At 41.7% G+C, this 17,752-nt stretch overlaps 1 long non-coding RNA gene across 3 annotated transcripts in view; it reads left to right on the forward strand.

Annotated features, from left to right (window-relative positions):
- LOC121856386 overlaps positions 1-14,235 on the forward strand; it is a 123,912-nt gene extending 109,677 nt beyond the window's left edge. For all 3 annotated transcript variants that reach the window (XR_006086961.1, XR_006086963.1, XR_006086962.1), the window contains 2 exons: positions 10,907-11,038; positions 14,151-14,235. This is a non-coding gene — a long non-coding RNA (uncharacterized LOC121856386). The remainder of the gene's footprint in view (positions 1-10,906; positions 11,039-14,150) is intronic.
- The last annotated feature ends 3,517 nt before the right edge of the window (positions 14,236-17,752 follow it).

Raw genomic sequence — 17,752 nt, forward strand, 5'->3', positions numbered from 1 at the left:
TCCACCCTCCTCTTCCTCCACCTTCCTCCTCCTTCATCCTTTCCTTCCTTCACCCCCTCTTCCTTCACCCCCCTCCTCCTCCACCTTCCCCCTCCTTTTCCCCCCTACTTCGTCCGTCAGAGATGTCACTACGATAAATGAGACGTCGTTGGATCTTACCCAAACTTGCTGTGAGGATAGAAACCTGCAAGACCTCTCACGTGGGTTCAATAATAATCTGTATTGTGGAGCATCATTGGTCTTTGTTATGTTGGGGGCCCTGACTCTCTTAATGGCGTATTCCAGTGTCTGTTGTGGGGGTGCTGACCTCTCTTAATGGCGTCGTATTCTGGCCTGTCTGTCTGTCTGTCTGTCTGTCTGTCTGTCTGTTGTGGGGGTGCTGACCTCTCTCTAATGGCGCGTATTCTGGCGTGTGTGTGTGTCTGTCTGTCTGTCTGTCTGTCTGTCTGTCTGTCTGTTTGTCTGTCTGCCTGTCTGTCTGCCTGTCTGTCTGTCTGTCTGTCTGTCTGTCTGTGTCTGTCTGTCTGTCTGTCTGTCTGTCTGTCTGTCTGTCTCTGTGTCTGTCTGCTGTCTGTCTGTCTGTCTGTCTGTCTGTCTGTCTGTCTGTCTGTCTGTCTGTTTGTCTGTCTGCCTGTCTGCCTGTCTGTCTGTCTGTCTGTCTGTCTGTCTGTCTGTCTGTTTGTCTGTCCTGTCTGTCTGTCTGTCTGTCTGTCTGTCTGTCTGTCTGTCTGTCTGTCTGTCTGTCTGTCTGTCTGTTTCACTCATTACTCCCTTGTACTAAAAATAATATATATAAAAAAACACAGATGTTTATGTTAGTAAAAATATACATACTGGATACGTGTATTTTATGTATAAATGGTGGCAAGTGTATGTATACTTTACACATAATATACACATGGTTTTATAAGTAAGAATACACAGATATACAGGGTGTGTATTACTGTGTATTGGTGTAGGGAGATGGAAGGAAGGGGAGGAAGAGGAAGATGATAAGAGGCAGATAAATGAGATAAGAGGAAGAGAAGGAAGATAAGAGAACGAGAAAGATAAGAGGAAGATTAGAAGAGAAGGAAGAGAAAGAAGTTACGAGGAAGATTAGAAGAGAAGGAAGAATAGAAGAGAAGGAAGATAAGAGGAAGAATAGAAGAGAAGGAAGATAAGAGGAAGAATAGAAGAGATTGAAGATAAGAGGAAGATTAGAAGAGAAGGAAGATCAGAGGAAGAGAAAGAAGATAAGAGGAAGATAAGGAGAAGATAAGAGGAAGAGGAGTAAGACCTCGTTAAAACTAATATCTACTTGGGGCGACAATTTGGCTCCGTCGATCAGAAGTTTAAACTCTGTAATGAAACAACTTTTTTCCCTCGTTACCAGTCCTCTCTTGTACTTACTGTAATATGGCCTTTCAACGAGTTACTTAACCGGTACATAATGGTAACTGTACTTTTGTAATGTGTGTGTGTGTGTGTGTGTGTGTGTGTGTGTGTGTGTGTGTGTGTGTGTGTGTGTTAGTCAACCAGTCAGTTGTCACCAGTCATGGCAAAACACTATAATCACTGGGTAAGAACGCGAACTTTATACTTTTATCGAGAACTTTGAAACTTTTCTATCAATCTTAACTTTGGAAAATGGACCGAAACGTGTGGTCTGAAACTTTGAAATTGGTCTGAAACTTTGAAATTGGTCTGAAAGTTTGTAATTGGTCTGAATGTTTGTATTGGTCTGAAACTTTGAAATTGGTCTGAAAGTTTTAATTGGTCTAAAAGTTTGTAATTGGTCTGAAACTTTGAAATTGGTCTGAACGTTTGTAACTGGTCTGAAACTTTGTAATTGTTCTGAACTTTGAAATTAGTGTGAAAGTTTGTAATCGGTCTGGAGGCTTCATTTAAAGTGTTCGAAGCTTCGTTGTAGACAGACAGACAGACAGACAAACAGACAGTGAGCAAACAGACAAGACAGACCGACAGAAATAAGCCTGAAGCTGTGATGTGGAGAGAAGCCCCGTAATGTCAGCTGGTGGCGACACTTAACAGTATTACCAACGCCCCAGTGAACCCTCCTGTATCTCTTATGCATCACACCCATGTATCTTCTCCCCCCATGTATCTCTTATGTATCACCCCCATGTACCCCCTCCATAGAAGAACATAAGAATGGAGGAAACTGCAGCGACTATTGGCCCATACAAGGCAGTCCCGTTCACACCCTACCCCTATCTTCCATGTATCCATCCAGCCTGTGTTTGAAGCTGTCCAGCGTACGAGTTAATGATGATATTTGGTAACTTGTTCCACTACTCTATTTCCAAACCAATGTTTACCTATTTCGCGCCTAAACTTAAATTTGTCTCATTTAAAATCATTGTTACGAGTTCGCTCCTGGTTGGATAGTTCAGTACCTGGGAATGTCCCTTTGTTTAGCCCTGACATTTATACACCTGTATCATATCCCCCTCAACACCCGTATCTTCCCCATGTATCACCTCCATACCCCCCATGTATCACCACCATACCCATGTATCACCACCACAACCCCCATGTATCCCACCATAACCCCCATGTATCCACCATAACCCCCATGTATCACCACCATAACCCCATGTAGCACCCCATAACCCCCCATGTAGCACCACCATAACCCCCATGTATCACCACCTTAACCCCCCATAACCCCCATGTATCACCCCATAACCCCCATGTATCACCCCCCATGTAGCACCCATAACCCCATGTAGCACCCCCATAACCCCATGTATCACCACCTTAACCCCCATAACCCCATGTATCACCCCCACCAACCCCCATGTATCACCCCCATACAACCCCATGTAGCACCCCCACAACCCCCATGTGCCCCCCCACTACCCCCATCCCCCATAACCCCATGTATCCTTATACCCCATGTATCACCCCCATAACCCCCATGTACCCCCCATACCCATGTAGCACCCCATAACCCCCATATGGCACCCAAACCCCATGTATCACCCCATAACCCCCATGTATCACCCCATAACCCCCATGTAGCACCCCCATAACCCCCCATGTGCCCCCCATAACCCCCATGTATCACCACCTTAACCCCATAACCCCCATGTATCACCCCCATAACCCCCATGTATCCCCCCATAACCCCCATGTATCACCCCACAACCCCCATGTATCACCCCCATAACCCCATGTAGCACCCCCATAACCCCCATGTATCCCCACCTTTACAACCCCCATGTATCACCCCATAACCCCCCATGTATCACCCCCATAACAACCCCCCATGTAGCACCCCCACAACCCCACCCCATGTATCACCCCATACTCATGTATCACCCCCATAACCCCCCATGTATCACCCCCATAACCCCCATGTAGCACCCCATAACCCCATGTAGCACCCCATAACCCCATGTAGCACCCACCCCCCCATGTATCACCCCCATAACCCCATGTATCACCCCCCATAACCCCATGTAGCACCCCCATAACCCCCATGTAGCACCCCCATAACCCCCCATGTATCACCACCTTAACCCATAACCCCCCATGTATCACCCCATAACCCCCATGTATCTCCCCATAACCCCCATGTAGCACCCCATACCCATGTATCCCCATAACCCCATGTATCACCACCATAACCCCCCATGTAGCACCCCCATAACCCCCATGTAGCACCCCATGTATCACCCCCCATAACCCCCATGTATCACCCCCCATAACCCCCATGTATCCCACCTTAACCCCCATGTATCACCCCACCAACCCCCATGTAGCACCCCCATAATGCCTTGTCTAACACCCACCTGATCTACCTGTGTCTCTTTATATAACAACACCAGGTATACTGGCAGGTAATCTCATTAGTGGCTTTACCTGATCTGATTCTCTATGTCCGTGTTGTGATGTAGCTGTAGGTTAGGTTACGTTGGGTTTCGTTAGGTTTGAGTTGGGTAGGTACGTTGGGTTACGTTGGGTACGTTAGGTTACGTTAGGTTACGTTGGGTTAGGTTACGTTTAATTCTTTCAGTAAATATCAAGTTTTCTTTAAGTTTTCTGTGACTTAGTTAATTAGTAGGTGCTTTCTTAATTAATTCTCTAAGATGTGTGTGTGTGTGTGTGTGTGTGTGTGTGTGTGTGTGTGTGTGTGTGTGTGTGTGTGTGTGTGTGTGTGTGTGTGTGTGTGTGTGTGTGTGTGTGTGTGTGTGTGTGTGTGTGTGTTGTATACCTATCATATCAAAAGTTGGTCAAATTATCACATCCAACAATTTTCAAAGGAAATTCCGGTCACTATACTCCACATTGTGTATATAGGTCAGCACTTGGTGGATTGGTTAACATTCACGCGCCCCGCCCCACAAATCCCAGCCTACCTCACATATCCTGTCTCGCCCCGCCCCGCCCCACATGCACCTCACCCCACATCCATCCCGCCCCGCCCCAAATATCCTGCCCCTGCCCCAAATCTCCTGCCCCGCCCCACATCCACCCCACATTGTATTTCCCCTGAAGCCCTGAATCCAACACATGTTCCTCTCGTTACCTCGTAGACCAGAGAGAGAGAGAGAGAGAGAGAGAGAGAGAGAGAGAGAGATGAATAATAATTTCAGTTTGTGTTTCCGTCTGACTACGTGGTACCAGGTCACTCGGTATGTTTAACCCCGTGTGCTTGTGACCCCTTTACAGCCACACGTTCTCACCCTCGTGAATGGGACCACCTGAACATTAGCCCCCCCCCCCTTTGGTTAATTCACCTGATGATTAAAACACCTTAACACTACTTGGTGCTGGAGGTTAGGTTAGGTTCAGGTAGCGTTAGGTTAAGGTAGCGTTAGAGTGGTTAATCTTTAAGTTAGGTTAGGTTCGGTTCAGGTAGCGTTAGGTTAAGGTAGCGTTAGAGTGGTTAATCTTTAAGATAGGATTATATTAAGTTAGGTTAGGTTAGATTAACTTAAGTTACGTTACGTTAAATTAGCGTTATGGTGGCTAATATTCAGGTGGAATAAGCTAGTAGGGCTAATCTTCAGGTGATATAAGCTTGGAGGGCTAATGTTCAGGTGATATAAACTAGGAGGGCTAATCTTCAGGTGATATAAGCTTGGAGGGCTAATCTTCAGGTGATACAAGCTAGGAGGGCTAATCTCCAGGTGATATAAGCTTGGAGGGCTAATCTTCAGGTGATATAAGCTAGGAGGGCTAATATTCAGGTGATATAAGCTAGGAGGGCTAATCTTCAGGTGATATAAGCTTGGAGGGCTAATCTTCAGGTGATATAAGCTAGGAGGGCTAATCTTCAGGTGATATAAGCTAGAGGGCTAATTGCAAGTGATATAAGCTATAGGAGGCTAATTTTCAGGTGATATAAGCTAGGAGAGGGCTAATGTTCAGGTGGAATGAGCTAGAGGGCTAATGTTCAGGTGATATAAGCTAGAGGGCTAATCTTCAGGTGAAATAAGTTAGAGGGCTAATCTTCAGGTGATATAAGCTAGGAGGGCTAATCTTTCAGGTGATATAAGCTAGAGGGCTAATTCAGGTGATATAAGCTTGAGGGCTAATCTTCAGGTGATATAAGCTAGAGGGCTAATGTTCAGGGTGGAATAAGCTAGAGGGCTAATGTTCAGGTGATATAAGCTAGGAGGGCTAATCTTCAGGTGATATAAGCTAGAGGGCTAATCTTCAGGTGATATAAGCTAGAGGGCTAATATTCAAGTTTAGGAGGGCTAATCTTCAGTGATATAAGCTAGAGGGCTAATGTTCAGTAGAATAAGCTAGAGGGCTAATCAGGTGAAATAAGCTAGAGGGCTAATCTTCAGGTGATATGCTAGGAGGGCTAATATTCAGGTGATATAAGCTAGGAGGGCTAATCTTCAGGTGATATAAGCTAGGAGGGCTAATCTTCAGGTGATATAAGCTAGGAGGGCTAATCTTCAGGTGATATAAGCTTGGAGGGCTAATATTCAGGTGATATAAGCTAGGAGGGCTAATCTTCAGGTGATATAAGCTAGGAGGGCTAATCTTCAGGTGATCAGCTAAATATTCCTGATTGCTAAATATAAACATGGTGTCATAAAGCAATACAGTATCACATTCACTACTGTAAGATCGAGGAAACTACAGCTAAGAAATGCTTTGAATACATACCACAATGATTAAGATATTCTGTAACGCAAGGAAGATGTGGTGTTGGGGGTACTGTGGGCTGGGTGTGGTGTTGGGGTACTGTGGGCTGGGTGTGGTGTTGGGGGTACTGTGGGCTGGGTGTGGTGTTGGGGTACTGTGGGCTGTGTGGTGTTGGGGATACTGTGGGCTGGGTGTGGTGTTGGGTACTGTGGGCTGGGTGTGGTGTTGGGGTACTGTGGGCTGGGTGTGGTGTTGGGGTACTGTGGGCTGTGTGTGGTGTTGGTGCTGTGGGCTGGGTGTGGTGTTGGGGTACTGTGGGCTGGGTGTGGTGTCGGGTACTGTGGGCTGGGTGTGGTGTTGGGGTACTGTGGGCTGGGTGTGGTGTTGGTCTATACTCTACCGGGCTAAAACCAATTGTGCCACCAACCCACGCCCTCAATCGACCCACAATGGCATCCGCAAGGGACCAGGACTTTTCTGTTCAAATTCCATTGCCCAGAACGTTTGTCTTCTAAATTACATTCATGCCCCGTACTACCGCTGTGTGCAACTCTCTGCCACACACTGGTTTTCCTGTGTCATATAAACTCACTTGAAACCACCCCGCTGATTTTCTGTCATCATAACCTGGAATATAATCATCGAGTGGGTCTTCTGTCAACAAAAAAACCTGGAATATAATCATCTAACTTTAAATAAAATTATCCTGACTATATTTACTTCACATAACCCCCACCTCAAATCAGCCCCATTTGTGTTAGATGGCAGTACACACACACGTCCGTTATACCAAACATACAGTACCTTAAGTGGTGGAGAGGATGTAGTGGCTGGTGGAGAGGGTGTAGTGGCTGGTGGAGAGGATGTAGTGGCTGGTGGAGATGACGTAGTGGCTGGTGGAGAGGATGTAGTGGTGGTGGAGGTGTACTGTAGTGGCTGGTGGAGAGGATGTAGTGGCTGGTGGAGATGACGTAGTGGCTGGTGGAGAGGATGTAGTGGCTGGTGGAGAGGGTGTAGTGGTGGTGGAGGTGTACTGTAGTGGTAGTGGCGGGGAGTTTAGTGATGGCGGAAGTCCCACACAATACCTTCTAGGCTTCACCCTTCACTCTTGTGTAAAGTTGAATGAACTTTCTTCATAAACCACGTAAATGCCTAACCTAATTCTCTATGTGCGTGTTATTTCGTAAGTAAATCAAATATAGTGCTAGACATTTAGATTTTGACATTTGACACTCTATGGTAGATTGAATTGAAATTATACTCCTAAGCATTTAATAAACCTTTTTTTCTTCTTTTTAGTTAATTTCGTTGGTTTATTTAAAGATGGCGAAATAGTGAACATTGGTATTATTTTAAGCTGTTTGTTTGAAGGTATAAATTAACATCATGGATGGTAATTTAGTCATTGAAATTTCCTTAGTCAGGAAAAATCACGAAAAGTTTTTGGATGTCAAAAAAAAGTGATTTTTTTTGTGCACGTCTAAACGTTGACGAATACATTACAGTAGTTAAATAAAAACAAATCCATGTAATTTTTGGGGGAATCCAGAGTAAAAATAATATACTGTATATACTTAATATCCAGAAAGTGTCTTGAAAATGTATTTGAATGTCCAGCAAAGGTAATGAAAATATGATAGGAATTGAATGTGCGAAACGTGAGTGTGAAGGAATATGGCGTCGTTAGTCTTCAACGATCGTATTTATATTTTGCATATTTACGCTGGTAATACGTTACTGGCTAAATATTTTAATGGTGTAAGTATGTTATATTATGTTCTTTATGCTCTTATGTGATGTAATATATAGTTAATATGAGAATAACCCAATTTTTTGTGTGTGTTTTAAGATTGGCCGAATTTCACCTTCACTGTTTTGTTTGTTACACTCTTGACCAGTTTGTAAACTTGTATGATGATTTTAATTTATCTACTCAACTATCGGTAAAATTTTCTGGTTAATATTCGTCCAATGGCTGTCCTCAAATTTTGGTACGAGAATATATATATATATATTTTTCGGTGTGTTTTACTCGGATCTGACCTTCAATTCTTTTGCAAATTAGCGATCTTTGCAAAAAAAATGAAAAAAATTTTTTTTTTAATAGAAACAGCTAATTTGCACAAAAAATGGAGATCAAATGTGAGAAAAAAAACCCGGTAAATTTGCACTGTCACACCGTTCTGTTAGAAAGTCAAAAATATATTTTTCTATTGTATTTGTGTGAGTTTAGACCGAATATGACCTTCAGTTCTGGCGGAAATTAGCCGGGTTTTTTTATAGATTTTTTTTCGTTGGATGTTTTACGAAAAAAATCATGGCAAAATACACCAAAAAACACTAGAAAAACCAAACCTAGCCTAACCTAACTGACTCTCACCATATGATGGAATCACCTATTTCTTACCTTATTGGCCTGGTTCTTGTTAGTCGTTGGATTCTGGGATTCTTACACAACGCCACATATGTTGGTCTTTGCGATATTTACATTCAGTCTTGCTCATAGTACACTTTACTGAGGTTGGAAGAACACCATGCGATCAAAAATTTTTTTATAGTTTTTCGTTTTTTCCAAAAACTTGCAATCAGCTCCATATAATTTAAGTGACACCCATCGCAGACTTCCATAGTCGGAACTGAACTTGAATTTCGAAATATGAGACCCAAAATAAAACTCGAATTTGATTGGGCCAAATATACCGCGAATTAAACCCAAAATCATTTGAATTTGTTGCAAAAACAAAAACGCTTTTGATTGGCCGCGTGACGTGTACAGGAACGCATGAGCGTGATGATTTATGAAGGAGACAGCAGTGTGGGAGGAGAGGCAGGCGATAATGGCGAAATATTAATGGAAGAAAATATAGAAAATTTTGGATACGCTGTCTTCGTTATTATTCATTTGAGCCGGTAATGTAATAGATGAAAATGATCTTATAATTAGACGTCTTATTCGAATATGATAATAGATTAGTGGTGGGAATGAACGGTGTGTAAACGCAATAATACCCAAAAAACCTATTCTCATACCAACCTAACCTAACCCACAAGGAGGAGGAGGTAAGGAGAAGACAACTGACTCTTAAGTGAGGAGTACAACCTCGGGTAAACGTAGCTGGAACTTGCTTACGGCCAATGGACGAATATTAACCAATTTTAGTTTCGTTCATCCCTCTATTTAGATATCCAAGCTATATATTTTTGACAGAACCTAACCTAACCACGGAACCCAGGCCCTATATCTAACCTAACCTGGGAGCTTCGCCCTTCCTGAACCTCGAAGAATCCCTGGATGATCAAAACTAAAATAATAGCCAACTATCTATCAATCTATCTATGGCAAAGTTCCTCCCACTAGCCCCATGGGTTGGCAGGTGCATCTCTTAAGGGTGCAATTTGGGTCTAGATTACTCTACCCAGTGTTTACTAAAATGAAAATGCCATTCCTGTTACCACCACAACCTGCATTGAAAGACTGGGAGGGGGTGAGATTTCCGACCATGGCCAAGAGTACCTGAGGGGTTATGGACACATTCTGTCCATATGGCTGCCATACCTACAGTATATATCCACTACTTTTTTTTTTAATGGGTGTGACAAATTTGTAGAGAAAATTTACTTGCCTGGATCATTTTATGGGAAAAGTCAAACTAATAAAAAGAAGTCGAATGTATTTTGTGTACAGTATCAACTCACAAGTTACTTTTATCCATTTAAAAATAGTGACAGTGGTGGTAATAGTTTTCATGTGGGGTTATAACTTCTACAGCCTCTCAGCTTGGCAGTTCCTGTGAAATGTTGACAGCTTGACACTGACTGACTAGACTCTAGTCTATATCAAGCTGCCAATCCTCTAGTGACTAGAGGATTGGCAGCTTGATATAGAAATTACCTTCACCTGACATACTCGTAGGTCATTAATCCTGGTACACTGAGTACACTGGTTAAACATGTACAGGAAGGTGGGTGGGAGTGTCGCAGCACCTCACAAATGCCCGTCTCGCTTTTCCTCTCAAAATATTCGCTTGGTTAAATACCTTGTAAACTTTTAATGGTGAGAAAGACAAAAAACAATTACCCCAACCCAACCAAATATTAACTATCAGCAAATTTATCAAAGGTAGTTTAGGTTAGGTTAAGTTTGATGGGTTCTTTTCACCTGTTGTTAAGGAATTTTGGTAAAGTTGAATATTCTTGGTGTTTCTTTATTTTCCCTAAATTTACAGCCAGAAGAAAACCTCTTTTAATTAACCCTTAGACTGTGGCAATGGAAGATTTGGGTAATGTGTCTTGGCAAGAAATGAGCGTGATTATTGACGTTGGCTGCAGTCCCCTACGTCAGCATTAATGGATGTTGGCCGCTGTTAAAGGGATAATGTTATTCATTAAAGGACGTCTCCAAAAAATTAATATTGTCATTTCATTGAACACAAACTTGACTCACTGAACCTGTATAGTGTAATTGTAACATTTTTCTTCTCTTAGAGTTTAGTGAAAGAACAATATACTGTATAAGACTGTACAAAGAACACTCAGTATTACCAGAGCTTTCATTTTGTAGTCATTGGCAGAGACTTCTTCATCATTCCATCATGTAATACTACACTTTTGTTTGTCATTTGAAAGTCACTTGTCTGATTTGATATTGAGTTACTGATAAAGTCATATATGAATTGAAATGTGATTTAAAATTTTTTTTTCGACACTAACCAGGGAACGTGTACCCCCTCCCCGCCCCCAGAGTCCTCCTCGGATGTGATTTTTGCTAATTTCTCCATCTTCTTCCTTTCAGTATCCTGTACATCCGTGGGCAGGACGCTGCTGTATTCCGAGAAGAGTGTCTCTTACAGTACCGTGAAGGACAGCTGCAGCAACAACAACAATGTCAACAGTCTCATTACCCACAGCACCAGACTAGTCCAAGGTCAGCTGGCCATTAGTTGGTATTTTGTAAAAGATTATAATAAATATGCAAACACTATCACAAGAGGTTTACTGTACATTATAATCAGTTATGTACACTCGCCCCAGAAAGTATCTTTACAGAGGTGATCGATGAATTCCAGAATGAACACTGTGACTCCTGTTGTCTTGGTAGGGTTGTCAAAATCCTTCATCTGTTGTGTCTTATTGTCTGGCACAGATTCGTAAAGATACTTTTTGGAACGAACGTACAATAAAACACTTCATATATTCTGTCATCAACAATAAACATATATAAGATGTATATAAGTACTGTACAGTGTATAGTTAATTAACCAAAGAACATATATAAGATATTAATAAGTATATAAGCATGGTTAATATGGGACCCTAAGTCACATGGGGCACAATAACAACACTAACTTAAGATGTATATAAAAACAATTAAATTTTACATATTTTAGTGAATAAACTAACAATAAATGTAAATAGTGTATAACATTTAGAAGTAAGAGCATTTTGAAACACTTGACATGACTTACAGTAAATACCTTCATCTCAGTATATGGAACATTTGAAATATCGTTGCATTGTGCTTCAGGAAATGCTTTTATTTATTATTGAACTCTTGATATTAGCTATTTTGTGCATTACTGGATCAACTACTAATGTATTTAACGTTACTGTAGAGCACCTTATGTGAAACACATTGTGAAACTTTGCTGGGGTAATGGAAGGTCATCTCTGGTTAGCATACAGTACACACTTCATTGACCAGGGGTTAATTATAACCAAGCTGAGGTCACCAGAGATTGACAATTTAGTTATCTTGTGAACCTTTAACTGTCAGTGGAATAATTAGGGCAGTTGGGTTACTCTAGTTGGCTGAAGTTCAGGTTGATTATTGAAGATAATCCATAGTATGGTTAACAGTACTCTGGCCTCTGTACTCATTCAACACGGGGTCAATCCTGTGGACGTGTAGGGCCGGTTGGACATTTATAATATGCCTTGAATCAAGCCATCAACACCCTGGGCTAAGCTAACCCTCTGTGCTTTGGGGTACCACCTCACTAATTGTGGGAAATGGTGTAAATAATATTTTTGCTTTTATTATGCAGGATCTATTTTGGTATTTTGGGTTCTTCATAACACATTGTGTATACTGTACATATCAGATAATTATTTTTTACTATTTATATATTATATTTAGCATGGGAGGTTCTTTCATTAAGGACATAATTGTATAATACAGTGTATTGAATTTATTTTATTTATATGTCCTACTTATGTTTAATGCTGGTAGGTGTCCCAATCCTTGCTTTACCCATTCTTCCTGTGTCAATCAATTTTTCTTCAGTTTCTTAGGTCCTATTTTATTAGACAGTTTATATTTGAATTAGATATAGAAAGGAAAAGTTTATTATGAGGCTTACAAGTTGCAAGTCTCCGATCAGGTGGAGAAAGACGATCCCTAACCATTCCTGTCGCTGTAAAGTTTATCCCATGACTAAGTGCACATTCCCCTCTCTGCTTTTAGACTAATAGTGAGTGATAACGTTATCTTATTGGTTGAAAAGTTGTTCCTTAGGCAAAAATTATCACCCTGCTTCTTAGTTATACAGTACAAGCAGGTTTATGGTATTATCACAGGTTCACTGTAAATTATGAGTGGAAAAATACAGCTCACATGTCTTTGTTTGATTTGGTATATAAAACACTTTAACTCTCTGATATACTGTGTATATATATATATATATATATATATATATATATATATATATATATATATATATATATATATATATATATATATAGATATAGATATATATATATATATATATATATATATATATATATATATATATATATATATATATATATATATATATATATATATATATATATATATATATATATATATATATATATATATATATATAATGACTTAATCCTTCGGTACAATGAAAGTTTTATTTAACGGAATATGTGGAGAGGAGAGTCCTTTATATCGAGAGTCTGTTAGATGTAAAACCCCCATTTAATGAACTATATGGAGTTAAAAGTCCTTTACATCGACAGTCCATTAGATGTTAAACCTCAATCTAACGGACTAGTATACGGAAAGTGAGGTTCATTAGAGGGAGATTTTTCTGTACACTGTTAACGTACTCAAGAGAATATATAATTGTACTGTATTGGAAAGGCTAAGACATTGGACTCAAGGGGCTAGATCTTCGTACTCAAGGGATTAAGTCATAGTTTTGAAGGGGTTAAGATATCCTTATGAGTGAATTGATTCACTGTACTCAAGGGGTTAACTTCATAATTTTCACCATGCAACAGTTTCCACATGTTGGTAATAGGCTACTTAGTGATGATACGTTCAGAAATAATTCCTCCCTTGTAGTCTTAAACCTTCATTCTAATGGCAGCCCGAGACGTGACAACCTAACCCAATATGATACAGACTTTGCCAGAATCAAAATTAATTATGTAACATTGGAATACAAAATAAAAATATCAACATTAAATACAGATTCATGAATTTTGTAAGCTGGAGATATTTGTTGCAGTATTCACCATTCTGTTGAGCTTATTAGAACAGATTTGAACTATCATAACACCATCTTTTAGCCTTGTTGCTTTATTTAGATACTCAGGTTAAATACTAACTTCATTCATTGACATATGTGCTAGTATCCAGTGTAATTATCTTCAAGTAAATGTACCTGCTGATTTAATTGATGAATTTATTTTTATGTCTTTGGTATCTTTCAAATGGTTATCAAATTCTGTTGTTGTTGTTTTTTCTGTATTTTAGTACTGTAGGTAAATCTTAGTCTTACTGCTACTTATACATCAGCTTCATTATAGTATTTAGTCATTATTAGGTTATTTTTTCTCTTTTATTTACTCCTCTTGACTTCATCATACATTATCTTACCCTGTTCCCCCCCCCTTTAATAACCTTCCTTTAGTACACCCAGTATTCCCCCCCGGCATTGTTTGTTTATCTATACAGTATACCTCTTCTTTCTCTCTCTCTCTCTGTCTTTACTCTCCCCCATTCATTATCTCATCTGGTATTTTTGCTTTGTTATTGGTTACAGGATCTTCCCGAAGTACTACAGGTAAGTTGTAGGGCTGGAGTTTAGTTATGTTGTGCCTCTCCTCCTCCTTCTCCTCTTCCATATCCTCCTCTTCTTCCTCCTCCTCCTCTTCTTCCTCCTCCTCTTCTTCCTCCTCCTCCTCTTCTTCCATGTCCTCCTACTTCATGTCCTCTTCTTCCTCCACATCCATGTCCTCCTCCTCAGACTGGCCCAAGAGTCTTAACCACCTCAACATTTCCTTCATCTCTTAGAGTTGTTCTCATGGGAGGACCCGAGACAGTCCCAAAAGATCCGATTCATCTATGTTCCATTTTCTGTTGTTTCCCGATCCATTCTCTCTCTTCTCTTCTTCCCTCCCTCCTATCTCCCTCCCACCTCCCCTTTCTCTCCCTCCCACCTCCTCTTTCTCTCCCTCCACCTTCCTCCCTCCCTCCCTCCCTCCCTCCCTCCCTCACCTACCTACCTACCTACCTCACCTACCCACCTCCATATCCCTTCCCTTAAGAACCATCGCACAATTGCTGTCCTCTCAATGCTTCTTTCTTTCCCTGGCACCCAACTTTCTCACTGGGGTCGATCTCGTTCTCATCCTAGCTTGTATCTGTTGACGTCCTTGACCTATAAGACCACACAACTTGTATCTGTTGACGTCCTTGACCTATAAGACCACACAACTTGTATCTGTTGACGTCCTTGACCTATAAGACCTCACAACTTGTATCTGTTGACGTCCTTGACCTATAAGACCTCACAACTTGTATCTGTTGACGTCCTTGACCTATAAGACCACACAACTTGTATCTGTTGATGTCCTTGACCTATAAGACCTCACAACTTGTATCTGTTGACGTCCTTGACCTATAAGACCACACAACTTGTATCTGTTGACGTCCTTGACCTATAAGACCTCACACAACTTGTATCTGTTGACGTCCTTCTATAAGACCTCACAACTTGTATCTGTTGACGTCCTTGACCTATAAGACCACACAACTTGTATCTGTTGATGTCCTTGACCTATAAGACCTCACAACTTGTATCTGTTGACGTCCTTGACCTATAAGACCACACAACTTGTATCTGTTGACGTCCTTGACCTATAAGACCTCACAACTTGTATCTGTTGACGTCCTTGACCTATAAGACCACACAACTTGTATCTGTTGACGTCCTTGACCTATAAGACCTCACAACTTGTATCTGTTGACGTCCTTGACCTATAAGACCTCACAACTTGTATCTGCTGACGTCCTTGACCTATAAGACCACACAACTTGTATCTGTTGACGTCCTATCGTCCTGAGACCTATAAGACTCAACTATAAGACCACCAACATCTGTTGACGTCCTTGACCTATAAGACCTCACACTTGTATCTGTTGACGTCCTTGACTATAAGACAACTGTTGACGTGACCTTGACCTATAAGATAACTTGACCACACAACTTGTATCTGACCTTGACGTCCTTGACCTATAAGACCACACAACTTGTATCTGTTGATGTCCTTGACCTATAAGACCTCACAACTTGTATCTGTTGACGTCCTTGACCTATAAGACCTCACAACTTGTATCTGTTGACGTCCTTGACCTATAAGACCTCACAACTTGTATCTGTTGATGTCCTTGACCTATAAGACCTCACAACTTGTATCTGTTGACGTCCTTGACCTATAAGACCTCACAACTTGTATCTGTTGATGTCCTTGACCTATAAGACCTCACAACTTGTATCTGTTGACGTCCTTGACCTATAAGACCACACAACTTGTATCTGTTGACGTCCTTGACCTATAAGACCTCACAACTTGTATCTGTTGACGTCCTTGACCTATAAGACCACACAACTTGTATCTGTTGACGTCCATGACCTATAAGACCTCACAACTTGTATCTGTTGACGTCCTTGACCTATAAGACCACACAACTTGTATCTGTTGACGTCCTTGACCTATAAGACCACACAACTTGTATCTGTTGACGTCCTTGACCTATAAGACCTCACAACTTGTATCTGTTGATGTCCTTGACCTATAAGACCTCACAACTTGTATCTGTTGACGTCCTTGACCTATAAGACCTCACAACTTGTATCTGTTGACGTCCTTGACCTATAAGACCTCACAACTTGTATCTGTTGACGTCCTTGACCTATTGACGTCCTTGACCTATAAGACCTCACAACTTGTATCTGTTGATGTCCTTGACCTATAAGACCTCACAACTTGTATCTGTTGACGTCCTTGACCTATAAGACCACACAACTTGTATCTGTTGACGTCCTTGACCTATAAGACCTCACAACTTGTATCTGTTGACGTCCTTGACCTATAAGACCACACAACTTGTATCTGTTGACGTCCTTGACCTATAAGACCTCACAACTTGTATCTGTTGACGTCCTTGACCTATAAGACCACACAACTTGTATCTGTTGACGTCCTTGACCTATAAGACCTCACAACTTGTATCTGTTGACGTCCTTGACCTATAAGACCTCACAACTTGTATCTGTTGATGACCTATAAGACCTCACAACTTGTATCTGTTGACGTCCTTGACCTATCACAACTTGTATCTGTTGACGTCCTCACAACTTGTATCTGTTGACGTCCTTGACCTATAAGACCTCACAACTTGTATCTGTTGACGTCCTTGACCTATAAGTCTGTTGACGTCCTGACCTATAAGACCTCACAACTTGTATCTGTTGACGTCCTTGACCTATAAGACCTCACAACTTGTATCTGTTGACGTCCTTGACCTATAAGACCTCACAACTTGTATCTGTTGACGTCCTTGACCTATAAGACTTCACAACTTGCCAAGACGTCTGCCAATTACTGGGTTGTTTTCTTATGCTCTAACGTTGTCTTGGCAACTTTGTGCACTTTTTGAGGGCATTGTCTACTCCACTTGGCACTCCTTACTCCAGTTGGCACTTCACCCTGGTTTTCCTTACTCCGGTTGGCACTTCACCCTGGTTTTCCTTACTCCACTCGGCACTCCTTACTCCACTTGGCACTCCTTACTCCACTTGGCACTCCTTACTCCACTTGGCACTCCTTACTCCACTTGGCACTCCACCCTGGTTTTCCTTACTCCACTCGGCACTCCCTACGCCACTTGGCTTTCCCTGCTTTACATTGCAGTCTTATTACACTTGGCACACACTACTCGCCCTACTCCTGACTCTTCCTCCTCCTCTACCCTTGCCCTCCTCTTCCATCCTCCTCTACCCTTGTCCTCTTCCTTCTCCTCTAACCTTGCCCTCCTCTTCCTCCTCCTCTACCCTTGCCCTCCTTTTCCTCCTCCTCTACCCTTGCCCTCCTCTCCCTCCTCCTTTACTCTTGGCATCCTCTTCTTCCTCCTTTACCCTTGTCCTCTTCCTCCTCCTCCTCCTCCTCTACCCTTGCCCTCTTCCTTACCCTTCCCCTTCCTCTCCAATATCTCCCTCCCCTTCCAACCTCTCCCTCTTTTCCCTCCTGGCTTGCCCTCCTACCTTACTATCCTTGCCCTCCAGACTTCCCTTCCCTCCCTCCCTCCTGCTGTAGCTGTGCCCTCCTCCTCCTCCAGCCTTACCTCCCTTCCCCTAACCCT

The sequence above is a fragment of the Homarus americanus genome, unplaced genomic scaffold, assembly GCF_018991925.1.
Source record: "Homarus americanus isolate GMGI-L3 unplaced genomic scaffold, GMGI_Hamer_2.0 scaffold48220, whole genome shotgun sequence".
Classification (NCBI taxonomy): Eukaryota; Metazoa; Arthropoda; class Malacostraca; order Decapoda; family Nephropidae; genus Homarus; species Homarus americanus.